The following is a 22,465-nucleotide window of genomic DNA, read 5'->3' as shown; positions in this document are numbered from 1 at the left end:
GGATCTTTTTCTACGTAGCTGACGGCTGGTAACTGTGCAGGGGCGGATCTAGCAAAGTTTAGCCAGGGGGGCCGATAGGGCATGAACAGGGAAAAGTGGGCACAAAGACATACTTTTCTTTCTTATTCTCATTTAAAATGTCCAGCTTTTAATAAAAAATTATCCGAATCTTACACCCAAAGTTTTAATCTGATGTAAAATATATAGAAGTCCATTACTGTATATATTAACTATTAAGTCTAATATACCCTAGTAAGCTATAGTACTTTTTCCTTTGGGAAGATACCATCTGTGCAGTCTGCAATTCTGTTGAAGAAAGATGTTGAATCTATTTAATTATTCTTGAAAAATAATTTATTTCTGTGCATTTTTCCCCCTGCATCAAATTAAATTTGATTACATCGATTAAGCATCATGAGGTGGAGGGTGGTTCCCTATTTTTTTTTGCTGGGAGTTTGCAACCCTATTAGTTAGGTTGTTTATAATGTCTGCTAAGTACTCTTTAAAATACCAGAATAGGGAGGATGGAGTAGGTTTAAGTTTATTAGATTGATCAGTGTTGCTGAACTATGAAATATTTTGGGCGCAGTGTATTTTTTACATACAGGTATAACAGAATAGCTTTAGTGTTGTTATTTATTTAAACTTGAGTATAAACTTATACAAAATGGAGCAAGATATTAAAAAAATGTTTTATTGTTTTATTGATTAAAAAACACACTATATCGGATTCTGTATTTGCGTGACCATTTTTATCTTTCTTTAAAAAAAAAAAGTGTATGGATGAAGCTGTCAGGAACCCTTACCGTTTTGTCCATTTTGATCTGCCCAGCATTGTGCTCTGGTTCTTGACGAAACATAAAAGGTCATAAAAGGTCCAAATAGCTTGACTCACAGAATACTGAGTTTGCCTTTGTGATGGTCCACAGCCAGAATCTGAATGCACCCCGCTGGTTTCACCCGGATCTCCATATGGAAAAGGAAATAGGTTTGTCACATTTAACTGCTATTACGCTTGAAGAAATACTACACAAAAGTCTAAAATATGGTCATAGTGTGGCGAGTGTTTGCCCTTTTCATCATTTCAATGTCCCTGCTGTGAAAATAAGAATCGCTTATGTTGTCTTTACTATAGTCTTCACCCAAGAAATAATCCCAGCCAGTCTGTATGCTTTCTTGCAGACATCTAGCCCTTTGTTTTTAGGTGATGGTGAAAACTGTGTTTTATAACATATGCAGTAATGCAGTGAAACGGTTATGCAGTCGTTAGGGCAAATGCAAACTGATTTACATTGATTTACAGGTTGGATGGCGCTCGGAATGACTTGGGTGAGCTGGAGATGGTAATCAGTGTAACTGCCAGGCAGCACCAAATCATTTTCTGTCTCTCTCTCTTTTTTACTCTAAATTATATAAGGACAACCTCTTACGATATTTTTTTATGTGTATATGTACACTGACAGGTGATTTTATTTTGAAAAGTCCCATATTTTGCTCACAACAGTAAACTTTAATCTCCATCTACAATGCTCAGGATGGAAAATGGTCAGTGCTTTCTGAGGAACAAATCTCTGCAGAGGTTTACTGTATTGTCTACAGCGAGACTAATTCAATTCTCCCGTCCTTTGCTGCCAGCTTTATGTCCCAGTCAAAGCATGCTCTCATCAAACAAACTTGATTAAAAAAAAAAAAGATCTATGTGGCTGCTGGATGATGAAGTTTATGTGCGTGTGTGTGGCTGTGTGGTTTTGTCCCAATGTCCTGACATACAAAAGGACCTTTGTTTATCCATTTAAATTCTGACAGAGGGCCAAAAAAGCATGTAGGTTACTCAGGGCCACAGAGATCGACCTCAGTGACAATAAGCCTGCAGTCTGTGACTCGGAAAACATGTTGCTGTTTTAGTATGAAAAGCTCAACAGTCTGTTTTGCATTATTCACTTTCAAGTGTTCAGTTAATCAACTTTAGCGGGAGGAAAGAGTGGATTTGATACGCTTGACATCAAGACAATATGGCATTGATGGAAAATGCATATAAAATATGGAGTGCATATTTCTTTGTGTGTGTTATTTTTTTAGTTAAAGGAAGAAAAGTTCTACTGAGCAGATTTCAACAGCTTTTCAGGCATGTGCATGATGGAGAGGTGAGATCAATGTTGAGGCATATTGTCTGGTGTGGAAACAAAGTTCATGGAAGCTCATTAGATGCCCCACCTCAAAGATTCCTAAAGAAAGAATTGGTGAGAAGGTCCAGCACAAAATTGGATTTCTTCTACTCTCTTAACTGCAGAATACCTACCACTCAATGTGAAACTAATGAACTGGCCCTGGATATGTGTCTGAGATCAAACACATGCACCCACAGTAGCAAGGGCAAACATACGCTTTAAGGATTATTGGCTATTTTCTTCCCTCTGCTCTCAAAATGAAAGAATATCTAAGCATCACTGCAAGTGTATTATATTTAAATAAGATCTAGTGCATGTGTGTTAGTCTATTTTGAGTGAGAATGAGTTGTGCTTATCACAAACTCCCAGTTGGTGGTTTCTTTTTGTTGGTAATGAAATGGCTCTGAAGGAGTAAAGTAGCAGTAGTTGTTATCTAAAGACAAAAACACCAGTTTATGGCCCAATAAAGCAATTTTAGTGCATGCTAATTCCATAGTTTTTTATGTAACTTTTTTTTCCCTCTTAGTGATCTTATCTGGATCCATTTATCTGGATCTTTTATATTGTTCGTTATCATTTTGATATTGCCCATCTCAGATAGCATCAAGGCATTTTGAACAGCTACAAGAGTGTGAAGGCAGAAAAATCTTTAAGCAATCTGAAACCTCGGAAGGAAAAATCCAGGTTTTGGTGTCAATGGTGTGAAGCCTTGTTTTTTTCTAACTCTGGGATTTTCTTTGACTGTCAGCATTTAAAGCACAGGCAAAGATTTTACTTCTAACTTCTAACCTGCTGATTCTGTGAAGCTCCTGTTCCCTTTCTGAACTTAATGCAGAGGAGGTCTACAGTTATCAGGGCACTGGCAACGCTTATGCACTATGCACTTCATCACTCAGCGACCCTGCTCTGTAACGTCACTCGTCTGCCACGAGTTGATGTGACTCTACTGCAATAATACCGCTTACATGTAATATCTGCAGGGGAAGAAATTTCGCAAACTAACTTGTTGTAATAGTGGAATCCTATCGAAGTACCACACAATGGGATACTGCAATGGGACTGAAAATACCCAAATTAAAAGATTAACAGGTGTGACCAAGTAATTTTGTTCATATATTTTGTGTTAGCTTAGCAAAGCTGTGACACCATGGGTGCAGTGGGTAGCTGCATTTCCATTGATGCTCTCTTTAAATAAGGATTGTTACATTTCGACCAATTGTTACAAATCTTCCTAATTTTTTGATTTATCGTGAGTCAATGGTCATCTTAGTATAGTTTTAAAGCAAAGATGGAGGGGGGGGCATCAGGATGATACTTAATAACACGACTGCTTATATCTGGCAGAGGTAATTAGAAATATAAACATGGCCATAATAAAGGGCTGCTTTAGATAAAAGACTCTTGTAGCTGAGATTAAATTATGACTTAAAATGTTTTAATATGACTTAAACAGAATATACATGCACTATAAAAAGTGTATGTAGTGCATATAATATCATATTACATCAGCATGATTGCTGCATTAAACATCTGATCTAAAGTTTGTGTTATCAGTGTTTTATGTCAGCCTTTCGCATTCATTTCTACGCTGTGCCTGAAGAGAGATAATTGCCTCTTAGCTAAAGTCTAACTTTGAGTTCATACGTCCCGTCCCTCTCTTCGACTCCATCAGTCGAGCACGCTAATGAGTGTTTCCTAGCAACAGTTAAAACAGGGCTAGTAAAGTCAGCATTGGCAAAAAGACTGCTACTCGCTGAGATCTTTTTCTTTTCTTCTCAACAAGCTATTCATGTGCCATCTGCATGCACGAACAATACCCGTTTTCACATTAACATCAGAAAGCTTGTTCTCCTCTGCCAAGATTTAATTATGTTGCATTCTAAATTAGCCACCATCTTGAAGCCCTAGTGCCATGTCTTTGATGCAGTAACATGGATGATGGGAAGAACTCATGCTGGACATGAAGCTGACAATATACACACATACCTATACATGCATAACACCTCACCCCACGTGTCTTTGCCTGCAACAACAACACGCTGATATAAATATATCCTGGACAGAACTGTGTTTTTTTTCACCCTGTAATGACTGTGCATGTGCACTCACACCAGGTGATGGTGTCCTGAGGGGTGGACATAATAGTTGGTTGTATGTATTTATAATTAAAATATGTGACACTGGTATTCTTCCCAGAATTGTAATGACTGAAATTATACCTTGTATTATCCCTTTTAACAAAGATTGAAAAGTGAAGGAGACCCTATCATCATGATCGCCACAGAGATCTGTGAGATGAGCCAAATGTGACTCAAATTAGCCTTATTGGCAAATAATCCACATTTGCTTCACACCTGTATGTGTTAGTCCCCATAGGGAAATAGTTCCTCTGCATTTAACCCATTCACCCAGTGAAGCAGTGGGCAGCCACTAATGCAGCGCCCGGGGAGCAGTGTGTAGGGACGGTACCTTGCTCAGGGGTACCTCAGGGTAGCCGTTCAGTGGAGTCGAACCCCCGACCTTCCGATCATGGGGCCACCACTCTACCTACTGAGCTATCCCTGCCCTTCACCTGTAGAAGCCAGATAATGCAGTTTGATTGTAGTATCATTCCAGAGTGCAGACGGAGTGCTGTCATTCAGTGTGTTACATGAGAGGATTGAGTCCTGATCAACTGTAAGCAGACAGGAGGGGGATTTCAAAGAGAGTCTGATTTACTTTCTAGATTGGCTCGTTTTCTGTGAACCTATAAAACTGTGCGTTGGCAAACCGGTTTGTCTCTTAAGATTGTGTATCTCAGACAGTAATGCATCTTTCTAATGCACAAAGACAGGTCGTCTCTTACAGAATTTTGTTATTCATCTAGGTTTAATCCTAAGAGCATTGCCTCGAACGGCTTGGCCGAAGAGGTTCTGCTCCAAATACAACAGCGTTTGATGGATGTGTGCCTCAAACTGGGTCCATTCTTAGAAGAGAGGTTACCAGTGAGGCTGGCAGCATGCCACAAAATGGTCATGGTTGTCTCCTCTAATAACACATCAACTTATGCAAAGTCTGCTTACCTCTCAACTCATTTCAACTCGTGTACTGGGAAATAGTCACGTGTATCAGGTGGCTGAACCCCCATCCCTTTATATAATGTGGAAAAACATAATGCAAATGCAAAGGGTAAGGACTTAATCATTCAAGGGCAAAGCACAGGAGACGCAGGGATTGCAAGTGCTGTGTCATCATCATGCAGGGAGACCATCTGAATGTTATTATGCTGTCTGATTTGAGTGCCAGCTTCAAGGGCATTTTCTGCCCAGGTACTGAAGTTCTTTGTGGCACTCAACCAGACTATCATTTCATTAATGCAAGACAAAAATATTTCCCTTTATTTACCCAGTCCTTAATAAGTGTACTTCTGAGTGCTCACATTTTAACAATGTCCAGTCCGGAGGCTGTCTGTTGGCTCCAAGGTTACAGCTGTTTGCTGGCTCTGATGTCTTGGGGGAAACTTTTTATATATAATAGTGCTGCTAAGTAAGTGTGTTTTGTTTTACTGATCAAACAGGATCAAATAGCACTTGAGGTTTGGCTACTTGGAGATTTAGACTTTTCTATATTGACAGTGTTCCACCTACACCTACAACTGAGCATTAACAAGCCTGTAGTGGTTCAAAGTGTAAACATATGTTTAATTTATTTCTATAATCAAAGCAGCAAGTCTTGTTTCATCAGCTTATGTTCTCCTTTTAACACAATCACACCAGAGCCACAGATGGGCTACACTAGGCACGCCTGTTGCATATATAATCCAATCACATATTCATGTTTTTCTAGCATACAGACTGTACTTTTAGTTTAGTTTTCACTGTTATTTTTTCTTTGTTGTTTTTTTTCCAGCTTTGTAAATTGGCAAAAATGCAATACCATTGTTAGATGTCATGCGATTTAGCGTGATGACAAAGAGAAATCTCAGGCAGTGTAATTAGCAGGCAAGGCATACCAGGTTATTTAAATTTTTTTTATACTCCTCTCTGGCATCTGTAGCAGCATGATTATCAAATGTTTTCATGTCAAGAGAGAGAAATGTTGACTGACGGGCCCGGCCTGGCTGGAGCACCAGATCATACAATAACTGACAGCAGAGACCCATCCTTTCTCCTTTACACAAAAAAGGAAAGAAAACAAAGCAAACAAAACATTTAATTATTCTTCCACAGCATCAACAGACACAGGCGGAGTAGAATGGATGTGCGGCAGTCAGCCTGACGGGGCCATTTTTGAGTGTCAAAAGAGACGAAACATAAACACTAACACCACAGAGTGAAAAAAGCCTTGATAGGAATGCAAAGATTAATTGAATATGCTAATTTGCTTTTTAGATACCTGTTTATGAAAATCCATTAAAATCATACACATAATAATATCCAGCAGCAGCTGAGTGCAGTGACCTTCACTGCTCGAGATATCTGTTTTCAGCCTTAATTGATAAATACTTTAGTGAGAGCTACAATTGTGTGTCTGTTCATTAACACTAAAAAATCCTGGGTTTTTTTATTTATTTCACAGTAACCTCCATTCTACTTGTAAAAGGCACCAAAAGCCTGGATTATCCTATAATACAGGATAATCTATGGCCGTTGTAGATATCTTTGCGTACCCACATTGCATGTTGGCAAAATTGTGCTTTTTACCTCACTATCCATAACAAGAACATCACCACAAACAAAAACATTGTGTCCTAGTTTGCATAATTAATCTTACTGGAGAAGAGAGAGGAGGTGTAAACTCCAGATGCCACTCTAAACAGAAAACAAGGCATCAGTATGCAAACAGCTGAAAAAAACGGGGTGTACCAGACAGAGTCATACGGCGGTCCCATTACATCCCATAAAAATACAAGTGCCCCCGTGCAAAGGTTTTGGCAAGATAGAAGTGTATTCATCTTTTCACTGCTTGCTAACAGCCTCATTGCTGCACGTCTGCCAGATTCTTTGAGCCAAATTCAAGTGGGCCTCGAAGCTGGTTGTTCTCAAGGCTGCCAGTCTAGTGGGAAGGAAACGACCAACTTCAGAGAAACAATCGAACCTGCTCCATCCATCCTTCAAACTGCACAGAGAGCTTGATTTGGAGAATGGCAAAGCCTCCTGTTTCTCAGGAGTAATATCTCCATACAGGATATTGGCTTTGTGTCCCTTCAGCTAAACAAAGAAGTAGGCATTGTTCCTTAAGCATTTGTCCGTCCGGTTTCTTATTAAATAGATGTTCAGATCTAAACACTAATATGAGCCTAGATTTAATATGGTGTGATTGTGTGTGTGTGTTTTTATGAGACTGCTGCTCCTATTGCATAGGGGTATTGAAGTATTCTCTTGTGTTGCACTGAGAAATATTTAATGTGTTGTCCAGAGTAACCAGATAAATGTGCAGTGGGATGGCCAGCTCTTGATCTCAACTACAGAGGTTTGAATCTCAGAAGACCTGGATGTAGTAGTCATGCAAAATAATTCGGTGATTATGCCTCTTGCCTGGCATTGTACTGTACTTTGAACTCCCCTACTATATTGACACCAGATAGTCTTAACTGTTAATAATGAAAGCCATGTGTATGTTTTACCAAGAAAAATGTTGTTTCCCTTTAAATAGATTAATTGCCCTTCTTAACAAATCCATAATGACTAAGTGAAAATGAGGCTTTACAAAGATCTGCAAATATATTTAAATGGAAAAAGTCCTCATTTGTGGAAGTATTTACCTCTTTTGCAGTGGGTTTCCTAGTTATAATCATGTGCGCTGCACTGTGTGTGCTTTAATTAGCCTTAATGTTTCTGGAACCTGTGCCAAATTTCATGGAATGTGCACATAAGAGCAGGTAGATAGAAGCCACTTTTGAGTAAAAGGCTTATTAAAGCCTACTTTGATTTTGTCAAATTACTTTTAAGGGACTCTGGTCAATCATCTGAAGAGACAAAGATGTAATTCTCTGGACAGAACTCCAAGCTCTGTGTCTAGCCTACATCAGGCACTGTTCATCTGGCTAATACCATCCCTGCTGGGAAGCATAAGTGTGGAAGACAACTAGGAAGGATCACTGCAGTCAAAATAGAAACACCCTTGAAGAAAAGGCCAGACTTATCCACAGTGTGTAAAGTCTCAGCTTAGGGCAAGATGCCTTTCTTCTCAACAATGTAGCTGGAAGACAAGTCTCTGTCCTTGAGTAGCCCCATAAAAAGCCCAGAGTTAAACCCCACAGGACATCTGTGGAGAGGCCTGAAGAATCGCAGTTGACATACGGTTTATATGCAATCTGATGGAGCTTGAGAGGGTCTGCTGGGAAGAATTCGAGAAAGTTCCTCTGAGCTGTAATTGCTGCCAGGGAAGAAACGAGGCTCAAAGGTCTGAATGTTTGAAGTTTTACATTATTAACAGAATAATTATTTTTCGTGTGTAAATTTCAACATTTTTAATACGTCTTGAAAAATGTAAGGCGGCATATTTTCATTTGGCCATTGTAGTTATCAAGTCTACACTGGCAAAAATGATGAAAATATATATTGACATTTTTAAATGGAACACACTGACCACAGTTTAGCAGAAAGTGGAGTACTCAGAATACTTTATGAATCAAATGCATTGTTGTATGGGTTGGTAGTGTTGGTAGGTATGAAGGCTTGAAAAGATTCATTCTATTTCTGCAAAAAAAAAAAATGCAGGTTTCCTAAATTGAGGAACACAAGAAACACATTTTAATTCCAATATTCATCTGTGCGGTTAGACTAGTCCTAAAAGTTTCTGGTTGGTTTATGTATTTATTTTAGTAGCTATGAAAACTAGCTTACATCCAGTGGGCCTGTATTGCTCGCTCACTTTGAGGAATAGCATTGTTAAATTACTCGAGTTAGATTAAAGGTATTTAACTTAAGAGGTCTGTCTCTTTATTTAGGATATTTGGATGGTTTCAGGTCATCCTTGGTTCAGTTTTACATTATTCTGTGGTCTAGAATACACTCGTAAATATACACTCATCACCCAATTCATTAAAACCAGGTCAGACTCCGGCTTGACATCAAAACTGCTTTACTTTTTGGTGCTTAAATTCAACTAGGTCCTGGAAACTATGCTTAGTGATTCTGGTCCATATAGATATGATAGCATCATACAGTTGTTGCGGATTTACATCCATGGTACAGATCTGTGGAAGCCATTTACCTACACTGAACTCATTGTCATGTTCAAGAAACCATGTTGATATTATTTGAGTTTAGTGACATGGTTTGTTATCAAGCAGGAAACAACCATCAGGAAATGGTTATACAGTGGTCATCAAGGGATAGACATGGTCCACCATTACACATATCAATCAGTTGATTGGTGGTGTGATGGTGTGGAGCCATGCTTTCATGTTGTTTCTAACAAAGTATGAACCTACCATCCGAATGTTGCAATAAAAAAAAAAGCTGTCAGGGGCTGGGTCTGTAACGCAGCATTTTGGGCTTGTTTTGTATTTTGTATTGTCTTATGTTAGAAGTTCTTGTGGTATTATTTAGTTACGGTTTAGTTGAGTTTTATTCTAGGTTTTGTCTCATCCATGTCTCTGTGATTTATGAGTCTTTTCCTGTCCTCTGTATAGTCTGTCTTGTCCTCTGTGGTTTTACTTTCTGTTATGCCAGTGCTTTAGTCTCTACATGTGTTCCATGTCTCCTCAGGTATTTCATGTCTCTATGTCAAGCTTGTGTTGTCATGTCTACGTTCAATGCCGTTTCCTGTTTTATTGTGAAAGGCCCTGTCCTGTGTGCAGTGGGTCTCGTTTTGCTTCCCCTTGTCTTGTTAGGTCTGATTTTTCCCAGCTGTATTCCCACCTGTTCCCCATCCTCTCATTAGCCTTCTGTGTATTTAAGTCCTTTATTCGGTGTTGGTTTGTCTGGTTGCATGTTTCTGTGAGTTTTGGCTCTCCTCAAGCGCCTGTTCACGTTCATTTTCTGTGTATGTCATGTTTTAGTTTTGGCCAGTTTAGGTTTCAGGTTAGTTTTTCTTCAGTTTGCCTTGCCTTATTTTTTTGTTTTGACATCAGCTCAAATAAACGGCTCGCTTTCTGTTATAATTTGTTTTTCTCCCGTGTCTGCATTTTTGGTCCACACCTCAAACACACCAGCGATCCCCACCGTGACAAAAGCCTCAATTTCAGCTGACAGAAGTGGCACCCAATGTGGTCTTCTGCTGCTGTAGACTATCTGTTTCAAAGTCCAGGATGTTGTGCTTTGAGAGATCGTCTTCTGCATACCTTGGCTTGCTCATTTGAGCTGCTTTTGCTCTCTTATCAGCTTCCTATGTAGTCTCCATCAGTCTAGTCATGGATCAACAAGGCATTTTCACCCAGAGAAATGTGCGCCCACTGGATATTTTCCTGTTTTTCTGTAAACTCCAGATCCAGCTGTGTGGGGAAAACCCCAGGAAATTAGCATAAATTTGCTTGAAAATGTCAGCACTGGTCTCCAGTTCTAATAACACTGATGTTTACTGAAACTGACACCAACATGAGCAATTTCTGAAGAATACCATCGATATACTCTAAATAGGCTTCTACACTCTTCGGACAGCATTGTTTTTTGCCAATGTTGAGGACATACGTAACATCAAGACACTGACACTTTGACACAAGGCTTTGGCCCACAGACAAGCAGTGAAACTGCCATGATAAAAATGTTTGAACTCCCCTCCCGCAGACTCCCAGGATGGGTGTTTGCTGTGGATATTAGTGTGGCGGCAGGACAACATGAGATGGGTCCTTTGAATAGAGAGCACAGAATGAAAGTTGGGTTAGCTGCATGGTGCAATAGCTTTGAAAGCTGTGAAATAGACTAAAACACACAGATCTGAAGTTTAGGATTTTTTTCCCCTTTAGGATAATGAAACATGAAAGGTCCCATCATGCCAAATTTGTTTTAGCTTCAAGAGGGCTGCCATTACTCGCTGTACTTTAGAAACTCGGCCAATCATTTTGGTGACGTGTATCAAGTCTTCTTGAGTCATAGCTTGTCTGCTACATTTGTTTACTTCTGTCGTATCAGTTTCTTTTGTGGTAATGATTATAACTGCAGTTGTCTATGTTGATTATTAGGACATTGACTTGATAGGATATGATTTAAGTGATATTAATTACGCATTCTTTGTTAACATTTGGCAGCAGAACCCTCAGGCACATTACTCACTGTAAAAGGCCTATTCTTGACCTCTCCACTATAAAAAATAGACATTTCTTTAGGCCCTCTCCACTTAGATTACTGGATGCTAATGCCAGTGAGGCTGACTGGTTTCCCCAGGCATTTGAAGTCTATTTTGGGACCAAGTATCCCAGTGGGTACATGGTGAGGTGTTTTTCAAGCCCACATGTCTGTTACACATTCATGAAACACCTTTTCAGTAAAAGCACAGAGTTGGCTTTCAAAGCCCTCCTGCTGTCTACTGGTAAATATCAGCTGCTAATTAGTGGCTGATATGTACCAGTTACTTAACTCGCATATATTTGGCAGCTTGTTTTACATTCACAAAGATTACTTCATTACATTCAACATAATCTCTCACAAGTTTCTGAAGGTGATAATATTCAACCTGTAGATTTGCTTTATTGGACATGTCTATTTCCAAATTGAAAAAAAAAAAAGCCAAAGGAAGAAAATGCAAGAAATGCTGAAGGTGCTTCCACATTTTGCCACCAGACCAGGCTGTTATTTTTTTTCTACCAGTCCTGTTAATGGCATGGAGTTTTTATACTTTTGGATATGGTGCAATATTGCCACCCTTGTACAAAACGAATGTTTCCTTTAGGCAATGCTTCAACTTTCTTAAGGGTCGCTGCTCCCTGACTGAAAAAAAAAACAATCCCCAAGTTTCTCTTTAATAGCACCATCCTTGCAGGGCCAGTTAAGAAGCACTATGACGCCAGCGTACAGTACAGCTTTGATCTTGTACATTCTGGGCTTGTGGGGGTTCTGGAAAATGAAATTAAAAGGATTAAATTGAGACCACCTACATAACCAAGTGGCTGCATATCACATGGAAGTACCTCCTACAATCTCAAGTTATCCTCTTGTTTGACATACCGTGTTGGTTTTGCATGTTTGGCTGGATCAAACACAAGCACCTGTTGTATAAACATGTTCCTCTCATCTCTTTTTATTATAAGCCTCAAAGATCCAGTGACGAGTATCCAGTGTAGTCAGACTCTCATTTTTGAGAACTGTAGAGAAAGGTATGAATAGTTATGGTTTCTTTTTGTTACGATTTCTATTGCTTGTTTGTCCTTTGAACCTATTTAAGGGTACCAGCATGTGTTGTTTGCTACTGCTGCACTGCTACACAATGTGCCATCTGCTTCCTGTAAATGAGACCACCGATGCCTGTCACCAATTATTGTAAGATGTATTAACATTTTAAAACAGAGGTTTGAAGTTAAGATACAAATCAGTTTCACAACATTTGAAAAAAAAAATGATTGAAACCCAAGCTAATTGAGTTCAAAATTAGGGTAAACCCAATTATTTCTTATGGAACTGAAGGACAAAATGAGAATTGGGATGAAAAAAAAAATACATTTATTTTAGAATGGAAACTGCTGTAGGAGGAAATTAGAGGTATTATAATAATAATTTAAAAGCATCGTATTCAGGATACGCTCTGGTCTAATCTGCTAAAAATGAAAGTTTACAAGCCATGTTTACTAAATTTTGTTGAGTCATCTGCAGCTGTTATGTCTTTCTGTTAATTTAAATATAAATACTGTTTGACAAAAATGTGTGTATGTTATGTTTATACATATATTACATTTAGTGAAAGAGGAAAAAGCTTGTCTTTGTCCTACAGTGTGGTTAGGATGGATTTGAAAGCATGTATTTTAATTTCCTCGTATTGCCTGACATAACATACCACCTCTAAGCTTATTCACTGAAGTTAATAGTGGACACTGAAAGATTTAACAGTATGAACTACATTAATTAGCGGCTACTAGCAATTAACCACCATAAAACCTCCGCCTTCGGGCACAAGTAGTATTTATTTAAAACTATCTAATAGTCTGTGGCTAATACTGGACATCTTTATTAAAAAAATCCTGCAGTGACCCACTAATTTAATTTTCAGGGAAGCCTCAGTTGTATGCCTTCATTTGGCCCATTTCATTACATTTAAAAAAATACTGGTGGGATTACCCAAGCCATTTAAAAAACATTGGTTTTACTCTTACCCTGTATTTGTCAGCACAGATTACATATCTCCTGTTAGTGCAGATTTTTGTTTTATAATGACACTGTGAAATTTGTTTTTCAGTGAGCTGGAAGTGGAAGACAGGAAGGAACGTCTTTGACTGAAGATACTGTAAGTGTCAGGCCAATAGGCTTTTCATCAGATCTGTCATTTCATCTGTATGGAAAATGGACAGGGCCTTTAGTGTACGCCCTTTACCCCATGCTATACACTCCCAAATTCCAATTTTCCACCAATTGTGTAGTTTATAAAAATGCCTTAATTATATTTACCAAAAATGACATCTTGCCCTCTGTTATTCTCTGATGCACGCACACAGTATCAATCAAATCAGTAAATCCAACAGGGAGCCAGAATGCTTGATGGCCTCTGGTCTCGTTTGAGATGCAGACATTGTCCTGTTGCCTCCTTTAATGAGATCTGGAGGCGTGCAATCTAATATTCACCAGTGAGGCTCCAACATGGCCCCTGAGCCTGTAGCCCAGAAAGCTGTGTGTTAATTCAATGAAGTGAAGTCAGCTGTGATCAGAAGGACCGGCGTGGCCATCCAGTCAGGTGGATGAGCGCCACTGGCTTTTGTGTTTTCTGTTTATTCGTTATTTAGTAGGCCGGACTTTTACTTGAATGTTTGGATAAATATTTCAAGCAATTCAAAGGTACATAAAGCCTGTCTATGAATAGCAAACATGAACAGTGCAGAGAGAATTGCTTATTGCATTTAAAATAACAACATAGTCTCCCAACAGTTTGAAAATAGTCACGACTTGTAATCGACTGGTTTGTGCCTCCAGACACTAGATTTTCAAGTGCTATTTTTTGCGGAGTGAATAGTTTTGCTGCTCCCAAGTTCAAGTCCTAAACATCACACATTTGTATTGTTTTTCAATATGTCAATAACTAAAAAAATACTTTACTTGGTGACATTTAAAATGACCTAGTTATGATTAGAATATAGAAACTCATTTGTTAGGTTTAAACAGAAAATACTTTTTTAGGTTTAGGCAATAACACTTTTGTGTCTCTCTGCTCGGTCTGTACTGAATATCTGCTGCAGACCTGAAATGTGCTTTCTTATGAAATACACTACTTCAAAAGTTGTGGTGCCAAATTATCTCTATAAACACAAAGAAATAGTGAGGTTTTTTTGTAACTACTTCATGTTGCTATGACAGCAGGCCAAAAACTGAAGTTTATCTTCCCTTCAGGCAGTGAGATTAATTACACAAATGCCAACATACTATATGGATACCATATGGAAAAAAGTATTGGGTCACACCTTTTAATCTCTCAGTTTCAGTTTTTTCAGCCACCTTACCTCAGGTGTGTAAAATCGAGCAGATAGCCTTGCAGTGTGTCTTTACACATATCTGTGAAAGAATGGGTCACTTTAAAGAGTGCATCAGGTGACTGGGTGACATTTCTTCCAATCTAATGATATTTCCTCTGTTTTTATTTTGTTAGTTTTCCAAGTTGGCAAAATCATTGTACCGTATTTATGGGACCATAAGGCACACGGTATTATAAGGCGCACTGTCGACACACGGGTCTGTGTTCATACATAAGGCGCACCGTATTATAAAGCGCATTTAACGAAACAAATCAGTCAGAAAAGTCAAACTTTACTCAACTCATTCCGCTTGCTTCCTCCACTTCCATACCATTAATTCATTAATGTTGAATTCTCTGGTAGCTGCTCTATAAACGCAGGAACAACAGTATATGTTATTCCAGTGTTTTTCTACTTTTTGCTATGTAACTTTGCACTGTCCACTTTCTGCTGTAACAAATTTCCCACGTGTGAGACTAATAAAGGTTATCTTATCTTACATTAATGACTAACCTCATATTGTGGCTGGACTATCTCAGTTGTTCTTTCCTACTGAAGTTTGGTCCGTTTACAGCAATTTTCCGGGCGATTGCATTTGTCAAAAAAAGTGGAAAAAGGTTAGCGTTCATTCTCCAGGTTCAGTTTTATGCTTTGGTATGCTAACATAGCGGTGTCACTAGCGATCACTAGCACAGCATTATTTACCATCTAGCCCAACTTCAGTAATCCTACAAACATCACTATTGTGTAGCTTTCTCTCTACATTCATGTTGGAAGTGATAGCAGAGCTGTACGTTTTGTTTTTTTCCAGAAATCTCTCAGTCAGAACATGATATACCATGTTAAGGTCACTAGCAAAACCAGCGAGCTAACTATCTACTAACTTCCTGCTAACTTCTAACTCCGTTTAATTTAATAAATTCTGTTTTCATGGATGCCTGGATGTTTAACTTAATTGATACACCTGGTAAAGCAGCAACACTGATCATTTTATTAAAGATGAAAGAATTTACACAGTGTTTGTTTGGGACCTGACGTGGACAGAGTTTTGGACCCAGATTACTATGAGCCGCAAGGATCCTGACTACGGTAGCCGTAACGCTCAGACAATTCATCAAGCGGTGCAGCTTCGTAGCTTAGCAAAGTCCTACTAAAACATTTTTTGACAGATTTTTTGAGCCCTGTGTACCACATAAAATCATCTCGAGGTCAGTGTAGCAATGGGAATTGCATTTACCTGTGTGTTCCGCCCGGAGTCTTGAGAGTGTAACACCGGAAGGTGAGAAGCAGAGACTCCGGGCGGAACACACAGGTAAATGCAATTCCCATTGCTACAGTCAGTAAACACAGCCAGAATTCATAGATAAGGTGCACCAGATTATAAGACGCACTGCCGATTTTTGAGAAAATTAAAGGATGTTAAGTGCGCCTTATAGTGCGGAAAATACGGTAGTTAGAGTTCATTTGTTTTTGTTTTTATTTTAGTAAACTTCAATGTTTTTTCTCATCCAGTTTTAGTTTGTAGTTTAATTTTCCTCAACTGTAATAAGCCTGGTGTAAAACTCAGTAGCTGTGAAATTCCAAACATCAGCACAAAAACTGTGTGCTGGGAGCTTCATGGCTTGGGCTTCTATGGCAGCTCCTGTAGGTTTGATGTGTAGGTAGCCCAGTACACACTGTGTATGCCTCCAATTAGGAAAAGGCATGTGGTAATCTGTTCTAGTTCAAATTTTGTGGCTTTCATGAAGTGGAGGCTGGTCTCCTACTGAGGCTGGAATAATCTGAATATAGTCAAGGATAGGGCTGTTCGATATAACAATATATATCAGATGACGATATAAAAACGTCTATCGTTTGTTTCGTGGTGTTGCAAAATAAACTGTTTACAGCAATATTTTTTCATCGTTTTGATGGTCACTGTAGTGGCTATATTAATTTCTTAAAGTTCTATGTTTCTCTTATATTTAATATAACCACACTACAGACGGACAAGCGCCTGTTTTTATGCGTTGTGGTTAGCAACAACGACGGTAACAATCACCATCGCATGTCCGCTTGTTTATGTACCACATAAACCTTTCACAATAAAGCTCAAGATCCTGTTGAGACTTTTCAAAATAAACTGAATCACGTGAAAGAGCAGATTATTTACAGATGAGAAGTAAAATAGAGCCGCCAGGTGCTAAAAAATAAACTTTAGACTCAAACATTAGAACAGGCTTTTTCCCGCAGCACGCCGTGTAACAAATACTCACAAAGAAAACGGCGGCCGTTACAACTTATGTCTAAAAATGTATAGTTTCATGCATCGGTTAAAACACTCAACTCCAGGTACATGACGCGCAGCTGGAAACACTTCACGCAAGTCAAGCTGCCCGAGATTCACAGAATTTACAGAAAATGTTACAGTTTTGTGATTTATATCGTTATCGGGACGATAGAATTCTTATATCGGGATATGAGATTTTGGTCATATCGCACAGCCCTAATCAAGGACATTCATAATTTGAGTGGTGAGGGTTTATTACTTTTTCTGCTATCTTCTCATACCTGTTAGTTGAGGACAGTAAACCTTGAGAGAGTACTACTGTATATTAATAGATAGTCCTGACTACTGTCTCTGATTTTGGCTTTTTGGTTTGAAGTCGGTCATCATTCCTGCTTTGTTGCTAGTAGCCACTCAAGATGTTACATTACCTCCACTATGAAAGCATCAGTTCTAACTGTAGCAAATTAAAAGGAGTGCTGTGCTCAGTATTGAGCTCAAAAGAAGTGTAAAACAGTTTATTTGGACTTGCTAAACATTAGTTAATACAGAATAATTCAGAATAATTCTCTTGAGTTTCTCTATACATAAGTGTACATTTGCAGATAGCACTAATTAGCACTGTGATTTGAAGCAGTGTAGCACCCACTCCTATCTGATGATGATGATAGTTACTGCGTCTGTCCCAGCTGTCAACCATGATTGATGGACTGTGCACTTCCCACCTCCAGTTGCCGGTGTTCACTGCTGTTTACCTGATCTCATATCCAGAGATGTTTAAGCCGCCTCACATTAGCAAGCATATTAATCATCCTTCATGCCATATGATTGGGTTAAATCCTAGTCTACCCAGGCTCTACGTTTTGCCGGAGGGTAACAGAAGGATGAGCGCACTTATTCCCCTTTTAAACTCATTTATTGTTCGTCAGCCACTGAAAAAAAAGAGTACGGCTAACACACAGGTTCAGTGTGCTTCAAAATAAAAACAACATGACCAGAAATGTGTTCGACAAATTACCCATATGACGAAAGACGAGCCTTAATGGCTTCCAAAGATAAAGTGTAGTGTTTCAGAGGTGATTCATTGTTTCTTCACTTAAAGTGAACATCTTTGGGATTGTTAAAAAAAGTAATTTGGTGGTGTTTTCAGAGCAGTTTTTGTTGGTGTAGTATTTTGCAGATATTTTATAGTGTTTGACCGAGAAGGCTGTATAACCTCCTGGCATTTTCAGTGTGCAGAAAGCAGAGAACAGTGTGCTGAGCCATTTTAAATTTCACATTACTTTAACAACTAATAAGTGGCTGATGTGTTCACCTCCCCTCATCTAACTGCTAAAAGTGCGATGTTTTGGAAAATAGCAGAAGCACTTTGTAGATGCACGGTAATCATGTAAGCCAAAGACGAGTCACATTTATGTAATTTGCAGTTGTTTTTATTTACAGTTTGCGGATGCACTTACAGTACTGTGCAAAAGTCTTGAGTCACCACTCAACTCTTTATATTTTACTAGGAAAATATAAAATGGGTGCAATGATTTACTGATTTACATACACGTAAATACAATAGAATTCTAACAAGCTTAAAAGTTTATATGTGACAAAACACAACCTGAACTTTCTCAGTTAAGTCTTGATGCATGCTCAATCATCCATTTAGGGAAATCTCAAAAAGCTGATTCTGTTGATCTGGATGGAGCGCGGAGTAAAGGAGGCCATTTACGTGAAAAGGGAACGGCCATCTCTGAATCGAGGAGGGGGCCTATGGGTACATCTTTTAGGATCTTACAATGCTGTGATTGCAGCCATTCCCCAACTATGAATGGTGCCATTGATCAGTGGACTTTGGTCAATGGTCATGACAATTTGAATGTTGATGATCAAAAAACTGACCTCGCCGCCCATCGTTATCCAGTGGTGTTAGTTTCAGTCATGAAACTGTACCGTTTATAAAGTCGGGGAAACCTGCAGTCAGCTGAGACTGAAGAAGTCACTTGGATTAGTGACGAAATGTTTCTCCACTGAAAACGCTATGTCCAGTTAAGTTCTGCATATTTTACTGGGGTTTGAGTTGGTTTGTTTTCAGGATCAATAGACAATCTATTTTGACTGGCTGTTGTCTAACTTTTTGAACTATTTGTTCAAAAAGTCAGATAAGTCTGTAAATTAATTGCTTGGAATGTCCCTACTAAGGACATATTTATATTGTAGTAAACTAAATGCAACTTAAAGCTCGAGTAGTCAGCATGTTTATGATATTGCTGGACAAAACATTCATCTTCCTTTCAGCAATTTATTTCAAGCAATCTCTGAACTAGCGTTGGCAAGTGTATTAAAATCAGTACACCAAGTCAGCTGATCATTCTTCTCTTTGATTTAGTTGATGTTGAATATTTACCTCAAGGAGGTAAACTACTGACATTTGCAAATTACAACTACAAAAATTATGCAATTGAAAAGGTGACAATCGACATAGACTAGTTCAGTTGTCCAGTCTCAGTGAAAATGAATTCAATTCTTCTTCTTCTGTGCACTTTAGAAAGTCTAACCTGTGATAATAGACTGACCAATCCAATCACAGGTCTCTGACTGCATCAGTTAAGGTGTATGAAGTAGCACGAAGAGGGGGACAAAAGTCTTTACAATTAGTTAAGCAGAGGATTTTGATTTTGGAGAGTGGTGATTGAGTACTGTGTGAAATCTGAAGTCGGCAACTATGGCTACGTTCACACTGCAGGTCTTAATGCTCAATTCAGATTTTTTGATCAAATCCAATTTTTCTTGTCTGCTTGTTCACACTACAAATAAAGTGTGACAGCAAATGCGCTCTAGCGTGAACCCTCAAAGCGGCCCGCATGCACAAAAGAAGACGTCACACACAACGCGCTCTGTTTAGACTCAGACCAAACAGTATTGTTTGACTGATGGCTGTTAATATAAAGACTTGTTTCAGACTTTACGTTCCCCAATTTTGCTTTAAGTTATAAAGTTATTTTGTTATTTACATATGGCCTAATAATTATCCTTATTGCTGTTTTAGAGAGGAGCGCTGCTTCAAAGGATAGTTGCAGATTTCTGTCAGAATCTGCAGATTATACAGTACGAATAAAATGTTCACGTTTCTTCAACGTTGTCTTCCCAACAGTTTCACTGACATCTACACTGGATGGCCAGGAAGCGTTCACGATGTCTTCTCCGGCGCTGATAATTGGCGTCTGTCTTGTGTCAGTGACGTAAAAAACGGATTTAATGCGACATGACCGTTCAAACAGCAGTCGCTTTCTAAAACATCAGATATGTATTGGATTCAGTACCACATACGAAAGTGACCCAGATTGGATTTGAAAATATCGGATTTGTGCCGTTCACACTGTCATACCATCATTGGATTTGGGTCGCATAGGGTCAAAAAAGTCGGATTTGATGCGCTTTCGCCGGCAGTGTGAACATAGCCTTAAATATTTAAAAAAATATGTGAAGTGCGTTCATATGCCAAGACTTTTGTAGATAATGGCCTACTGCAGATTTAATCAAATCCACTGGAGACACATCTACCACATTTTCAAATTGGTAAGAAAGCGCTGTTAGTTTTTTTTTTTGGGGGGGGGGGAATGTTATGACATTTCCTTGACCCCAGTTGTTATTTTTTGTTTTTAACTAGTAAGTATAGTGAGCACAGTAAATATAGTACTTCATAAATATCAGCAAATATCAGTTGTGAGCTAGTTAACATGCTGAAGAGAGCATTTAGCTCAAAGCAGCACTTAGAACTGCTAGCATGGTTGCAGACACTATTACTCCTGTTACTGAGATTAAAATGGAATCTTAATAACACAACAGGCTGACATAATTGCTTTTTGCATATCCCACCATATTAAAGTGATGTGCATGGTACTGGCTTGATTATAAAGATGGTGATAAAGATAATGGTAATCTCTTGGGAAATCTCATTTAGGTTTAACCTTATTTGTTAAAAAAAAAGATCCAAAGATAAGCTGGCAGATAGGTTGCTCATTAAAAATGTGAAGCATCATTGAAAACTAATCCTTTTTTGGTAGCGACATGATTTTTTAAAACTTACACTATAGGTCAAACCAAGTACAAACAAATGAGGAACAATTGGGATGATATTGAACTTAAAGGGAAAAAGAGTTGAAGCTTGTCTCAATAACAATTTATAACTATTGCTAGCTTTGTAAGTGTGTGATATTTCCCAGACTAAACCTCTATCAGTCACATTCTCATTCACTTTTTAAACTTGTCATTGCCGGCACAAAATTCAATCCTTCTTCTCCACTGTCAAGCTTAGTATTCAGCAGTGTTTTCTTTTCAGAGGGGCAGACAGCAAGTCCTTGTTCTCCATTTTAATCTTGCTGCTATTTCATTTCCTGCCTTGCTCATTGAATCAAATTTGAGTCGGCATCGTTATCAAATAGCTGAGTGTCAGGTAACATCCAGAACTGGGAATATTCAACACAACAAAGCCGTAGTTTTGTAACTGATGCTATGTGTAATAACTGTTGTTAAAAGAGGTGCATTAAAGAGCACAACACCCACTAACAACATTTAACATTGCCATAAATTGCAGCATAATCTTTTCGATACAGGAAAAAGAAAAGAACCAGGCTGTATGTTATTAATGTGATCGTCTCAGGCACACAGCTCTACCTCTGAGTGCACAGCCCCACCCACCTGTTGTTTAGACCTTCTGTTTTCTAGTGTCAGCCAATCAGAAGACAGTTGATATTGCTCAGTCACACTAAAGTGAAAATAGATGGGCAACCTTCTTTTTGTTTTTGTGATTGCATGAAATTTTTTTCTCATTTCACAATCAGCTGGTTGCTCAGAGGATGAGCCTTCATCACCGTCAACCTCCGGACCTTTTACAGCAAGGTGAATGTGTAGCATTTGCCTTGCTGCAGGTTGCTTCCTCCCTCGTGGGAGGCAAACGGCCTACTCTATAAAGTCAAAGAATAGAAATATGGAGCTGAAAATTAGTATAGCATGTCCCCTTTCATATATTTAAACTATATTTTCACATGGCCCATAAAGATTACATATATTCTTTAAAGAAATGTGCTTTTTGTGTTCTTCAGTGGCTTGAGGGTGCCACATAGTGTTTTTAGTAACCATCAGATAGGATGGCTTGTCAATGCAGCTCTATGATCCTTATTTGGGGAGAGAGGGGGGGACAAATCCCCCTTGGATAAGCTTAAGAGAAGACAGCACATGTGGAAAGATGGCCTGGCATGTTCAAAATGGCCACAGGGAAGCCATTTCCCACAATGCTCCCATTCCCCTGGCTCCTTGGTGTCGATCTGTCCTTTGTGAGCCAAAGCGTTTGAGACACATTGCGGTCACCATGGGCTGGAGGAGATATGACAAATACAAAAGACCGACCCTGCTTCCTCTTCTCCCCCTTGAGAGAGGAACGTGTGGCTCATTGATAGTGTGTGAGCT

At 38.9% G+C, this 22,465-nt stretch overlaps 1 protein-coding gene across 2 annotated transcripts in view; it reads left to right on the top strand.

The window, feature by feature from the left end:
- The window catches only part of syt1a (synaptotagmin Ia), a 214,453-nt gene that overhangs the window by 35,627 nt on the left and 156,361 nt on the right, over positions 1-22,465 (top strand). For both annotated transcript variants that reach the window (XM_026146694.1, XM_026146690.1), the window contains exon 2: positions 13,479-13,526. The gene's annotated coding sequence lies outside the window, so the exon portion shown is untranslated. The remainder of the gene's footprint in view (positions 1-13,478; positions 13,527-22,465) is intronic.

Source organism: Astatotilapia calliptera, chromosome 17 (genome assembly GCF_900246225.1).
Source record: "Astatotilapia calliptera chromosome 17, fAstCal1.2, whole genome shotgun sequence".
Classification (NCBI taxonomy): Eukaryota; Metazoa; Chordata; class Actinopteri; order Cichliformes; family Cichlidae; genus Astatotilapia; species Astatotilapia calliptera.
The sequence above is the reverse complement of the archived record's forward strand: the minus strand, read 5'-3'. Positions and strand labels throughout refer to the sequence as shown.